The 5,608-nt window shown below is 41.9% G+C and overlaps 1 pseudogene; it reads right to left on the bottom strand.

Moving 5' to 3' along the window:
- Positions 1–576: 576 nt before the first annotated feature.
- Positions 577–2,943, bottom strand: LOC123786869 (spindlin-3-like; annotated as a pseudogene).
- Positions 2,944–5,608: the final 2,665 nt, after the last annotated feature.

The raw sequence follows: 5,608 nt of genomic DNA, 5'->3' as shown, positions 1-5,608 counted from the left end.
AGGTTACAAAGACACTCACCCAGATAGTCACACTGAATATCTCAGGAAGCTTCACATTTCAGTGAGCGCAGAGAGTTCAACTGCCCAAAAGAATGAGGCAAGAGGTGTTCAGCTGCCTTTAACCTATTACCACCACCCAAGGTGAAAATAAGGACCACTGGATGTCAGACTAATTAGATAAATCATTCTCCTGTGGAGAAGTAGTTAAAAGTTTGGAGAGAAGGGCAAAAGGTTTCTTCCAAAAATGAGATGGTGGAAGTTTCTTCCTTCCTCCCTTCCCCCTTCCTCTCTCTCCTTCCCTTCCTCCTTTCACCACCTCTTTTCTTTTTTCTTTTCTCTTCTTTTCCTTTTCTTTTTTCTTTCATTCCTTTCCTTTGCTTTCTTTTTCTTTTCTTTTCTTTTCTTTTCTTTTCTTTTCTTTTCTTTTCTTTTCTTTTCTTTTTTTCTTTCTTTCACCAGGCAAAAGCAAGCAAAAAGGGAGAAGACTATTCTTACAAATTAGAAAGCAATCAAGAACTTTTGTGTGTAATGATTTTACAAATAGTCTCACATATTTGGCAAATTTCAAGATGATCTCTAAGATGTTTTTACCAAATCATAGACATAGATATGGACGTCATCATCAAATCATTGAAGTACACAAAGTTTGGTTTCTACTTGATGAATGACCATGCCAGTTCTCTTACAGCCATCATCTTTGGCATATTCCTCCTGTTTGCCTACTAGGTTATCTACAACTTCTCCTGGTTCCCTCTCTGAAGGAGAAGAAACATTGGAATCTGGAAGGACGTGTAGGTCACTGTCTTTATAATCATCTAAGATCTGATACATATAGAATACTGAACCTTTCTCATAGGTAATGTAAAACAATGTGTTCATGACAGGTGCCTGAGCTAAGACAATCCCCTTCCATTCATTTTTGGAAACTTCCTCTGTCTCAAAAATATGTTCTACTGCTTTGCCAGTCATAATTTCTGTTAATTGTGTATCACTGATCCTAGAAGATGCAACTCTATTGGGAAGGACTTCAAGTGATGACACTCTATCTCTGTGAAGTTCCAATCCATAAACACAGTCAAATCCATCATATTTGTTAAGATTCAAGGAGGGATCCAGAATGGTTCCCTTCTACTGTGCTGCAGGTTCATCGCCATCTTTCTATCCATGTTGAATTCTGCAGCCCACAACGTTCTTCTGAGGCTGGGAAGTGGGCTTCTTCCTATGCTTCTTGTGTGAAACCTTTCTCTTCATCAAAGTAACACACACTGGTATGTATTGTAACTGTCCTGGAATGCTACCTTGCACATGCTTTTCCAAATGGGATCTTTTATGATGATGATGATGATGATGATGATATGTAATGTTAGACAGCATAAAGTACGTCATTAGTTTTTGATGTAGTGTTCCATGATTCATTGTTTGCATATAACAATCAGTGCTCCATGCAGTACATGTCCTCCTCAATACCCGTGAACAGACTACCTCATCCTGCCACTCTGTTCTATCTAAAACCCTTAGTTTGTTTCCTGGAGTCCATAGTATCTCATGGTTCATCTCCTCCTGTTTTTTCCCTTCGTTTTTTCCCTTCCTTCTCCTAACGTTCTCCGTGCGATTCCCTATGTTCCACAAATAAGTGAAACCATATGTTAATTGCCTTTCTCTCCTTGACGTATTTCATTTAGCATAATCTCCTCCAGTCCCATCCATGTTGCTGCAAATGTTGGGTAATTGTCATTTCTAATGGCGGAGTAATATTCCATTGTATATATAGACCACATCTTCCCTGTCCATTCATTTGTTGAAGGGCATCTCAGATCCTTCCACAGTTGGACTACAGTGGACAATGTTTCTATGAACATTAGGGTGCATAAAGCGCTTCTTTTTACTACATCTGTATCTTTGCGGTAAATACCCAGTAGTGCAATTGTTGAGTCATAGGGTAGATCTACTGTTAACATTTTCAGGGACTTCCACACTGTTTTCCAAAGTGGCTGTACCAACTTGCATTACCACCAACAGTGTAAGAGGGATCCACTTTCTCCACATCCTCTCCAACATTTGTTATTTCTTGTCGTGTCAATTTTTGCCATTCTAACTGGCATAAGGTGATATCTCAATTTGGTTTTGATTTGAATTTCCCTGATGGCTAATGATTTCAAACATTTTTTCATGTGTCTGTTAGCCATTTGTATATCCTCATTGGAAAAGTGTCTGTTCTATCTTCTGCCGATTTTTTATTTGATTATTTGTTTCGGGTGTATTGAGATTGAGAAGTTCTTTGTAGATCTTGGATACCAGTCTTTTATTTGTAATGTCATTTGCAAATATATTCTCCCATTCAGAGGGCTGCCTCTTAGTTTTTTTGACTGTTTCCTTGGCTGTGCAGAAGCTTTTTATCTTGATGAAGACCCACAAGTTCATTTTATCTTTTGTTTCCTCTGCCTTTGGAGATGTGTCATGAAAAAGGTTGCTTTGGCTGATGTCGTAGAGGTTGCTGCCTATGTTCTCCTCTAGAATTTTGATGGATTCCTGTCTCACATCGAGGTCTTTCATCCATTTGGAGTTAATCTTTGTGTACGGTGTTGGAGAGTGGTCAAGTTTCATTCTTTTGCGTGTAGCTGTCCAATTTTCCCAGCACCATTTATTGAAGAGATTGTCTTTTTCCCACCAGATGTTTTTTCCTGTTTTGTCAGAGATTAGTTGCCCAAAGAGTCAAGGGTCCATTTCTGGGCTCTCTATTCTGTTCCATTGGTCTATGTGTCTGTTTCTGTGCCAATACCATGCTGTCTTTGTGATCACAGCTTTGTAGTATAGCTTGAAATCTGGCAATGTGATGCCCCCAGCTTTGTTTTTCCTTTTCAATAATTCCTTAACCATTCGGGGCTTTTTCTGGTTCCACACTAATTTAAGGGTGGTTTGTTCCAGTTCATTGAAAACTGTCATTGGTATTTTTTAAAAGATTTTATTTATTTGAGAGAGAGCAAGCACGAGTGGGTAGGGAAGAGTGGCAGAGGACGAAGGAGAAGCAGACCCCTTTCTGATCAGGGAGACTGATGCAGGCTTGATGCAGGTCTTTATTCCAGGACCCCAAGACCATGACCTGAGTCGAAGGCAGACAATTAACCAACTGAGCCATCCAGGCACCCCTTGAAATGCTTTTATAAAGAGACATTTTCCCTCTTCTGATATTTGCTTGCTCAGAGTTTCATTTCCTCTATGCAAGGAAGGATACATGTTTGATTCTTTCCCTTTATTTAATAATTTTGAAGGTAATGAATTGGTGTTCTGTCTTCCACTAATAGTGACCAAGTAGGGGGGAGGAGTTAAGATGTGGAGGAGTAGGGGTCTCCTTTTTCAGCTGGTCCCCTGAGTCGACCTGGATAGTTACCAGAGCACACAGAACTCCCATGGAATCAGCCTGAGATGTACGGAGATACATCTGGATCTCTACAAATGAACATCTTCAGCACTGAGTATTGATATACGAAGCAGGGAGCCATGAATCTGTGCACAAATATTGGAAGGTAAATGGAAGGAGGAGGGAGTTGCCACGTTCAGGCACTGGGAAGTGGTAGTCACCTGCACTGGGGAGCAGGGTCACACGAGGACAAGCACCTGCAAGACAGCAGACTGAGATGTGAGCCTGGGAACTCGCACGTCCAGTCTGAAAACTGGAGCTCCGGAACGTGTGCAAACCACACTGAAACAGAGCCCCAGAGCACACGGGAGCGGCTGGTGACTGCTGGCTGGTGGTGTTAGAAAGACAATGGACAGAGATATGCCGACCCTGGAAGTGAGGGTTGGGACGCAGCTGTGGGGTGCACATCCCAGGACACCATAGGGTTTATCAGCACCAACAGAAACAGAGTTAAAGTGGCCAGAAGAGCTCAGTGGAGAGCAGACTGCGATCTCTCTGTTCTGAGACAGAGGCTGGGATTTGGCCACTGCTGTTCTGACTCTCAGAAGAGGCAGAGCAAACCGGCAGGGAAAGCCACCATAGAACAAAAGCCTGGAAATACCAGCTTACAGTGTGCCCATCCCTATCCCCCTTCACAGGGGACAGGGAGACTCTATCCAAACAGGGCTGCCTGAGTATCGGTGTGGCACGCCCTTCCCCCAGAAGGCAGGCTGAAAAATCAAGAAGCCCACATCCCTAAGGTCCCTATAAAACAAGTGCACACTGCATGGGTCAATAATTTGGGCTCTGGACAACCCCACAACCTCTCCTCATCAGAATGACAAGAAGGAGAAATCCCCCTCAGCAAAGGAAAGACAATGAGTCTGTGGCCTCTGCCTCAGAACAGATGGATATGGATATAACGAAATTATCAGAAATGGAATTCAGAGTAACAATGGTCAAGATGATGTGTAGACTTGAAAAAAATATTAACGAAAATATTAATGAGAATAGAGAATCTCTAAGGGTGGAAATGAGAGTGAATCTGGCAGAAATTAAAAATTCTATGAATCAAATGCAGTCAAAACTAGATGCTCTGACAGCCAGAGTAAGTGAGGCAGAAGAGTGCACCAGCGAATTGGAGGATGGGTTAATAGAAGAGAAAGCTAAAACAGAAACGTGGCTCAAAATATTCAATCTCAAGAATGTATATGGGAGATTACTGACTCAATGAAACATTCCAATGTCAGAATCATTGGCGTCCCTGAGGGGGTGGAGAAAATCAGAGGTCTAGAAGAGATATTTGAATAAATTGTGGCTGAAAACTTCCCTAATCTAGCAAAGGAAACAAGCATTCATGTCCAAGAGGCAGACAGGACCCCTCCCAAGCTCAACCATGACAAACCCACGCCACGTCACATCATAATGAAATTCGCAAATATTAGATCCAAGGATACAGTATTGAAAGCGACCAGGGCAAAGAAATTTCTCACATAACAAAGCAAATTATCAGAATACTTCAGACCTATCTCCACAGACCTGGAATGAAAGAAAGGTTTCAGGGGGGCATATTTAAAGCTCTTTCAAAGAAAAATATGCAGCCATGGATCCTTTATCCAGGAAAGCTGTCAATTAGAATTGATGGAGAGATAAGGTTCTTCCAGAATCACCAGTCACTGACCAATTTTGTAACCACGAAACCAACCCTACAGGAGATATTAAGGGGGGTTCTATAAAAGTAAGAAGGCCCCAAGAGAGAGGCAGAACAAAAAGTCACAATCTATAGAAACAAAGACTTCACAGGCATCATGGCATCATAAAATCATATCTCTCAATAATCAGTCTTTTTTTTTTTTAAAGATTTTTTATTTATTTATTTGACAGAGATAGAGACAGCCAGTGAGAGAGGAAACACAAGCAGGGAGAGTGGGAGAGGAAGAAGCAGGCTCATAGTGGAGGAGCCTGATGTGGGGCTCGATCCCATAACGCCGGGATCACGCCCTGAGCCGAAGGCAGACGCTTAACTGCTGTGCCACCCAGGCGCCCCTCAATAATCAGTCTTAATGTAAATAGCCTAAATGTTCCCATAGAAAGCCACAGGGTTGCAGATTGGATAAAAAGACATGACCCACCCATTTGCTGTCTACCAGAGACTCATTTTGAACTTAAAGATACATCCAGACTGAAAGTGAAGGGATGGAAAACCATCTT

The sequence above is a fragment of the Ursus americanus genome, chromosome X (genome assembly GCF_024610735.1).
Source record: "Ursus americanus isolate L20-20 chromosome X, mUrsAme1.1.p, whole genome shotgun sequence".
NCBI classification, from domain to species: domain Eukaryota; kingdom Metazoa; phylum Chordata; class Mammalia; order Carnivora; family Ursidae; genus Ursus; species Ursus americanus.
Note: the sequence above shows the minus strand (reverse complement) of the source record. Positions and strands in the feature narration are given on the sequence as shown.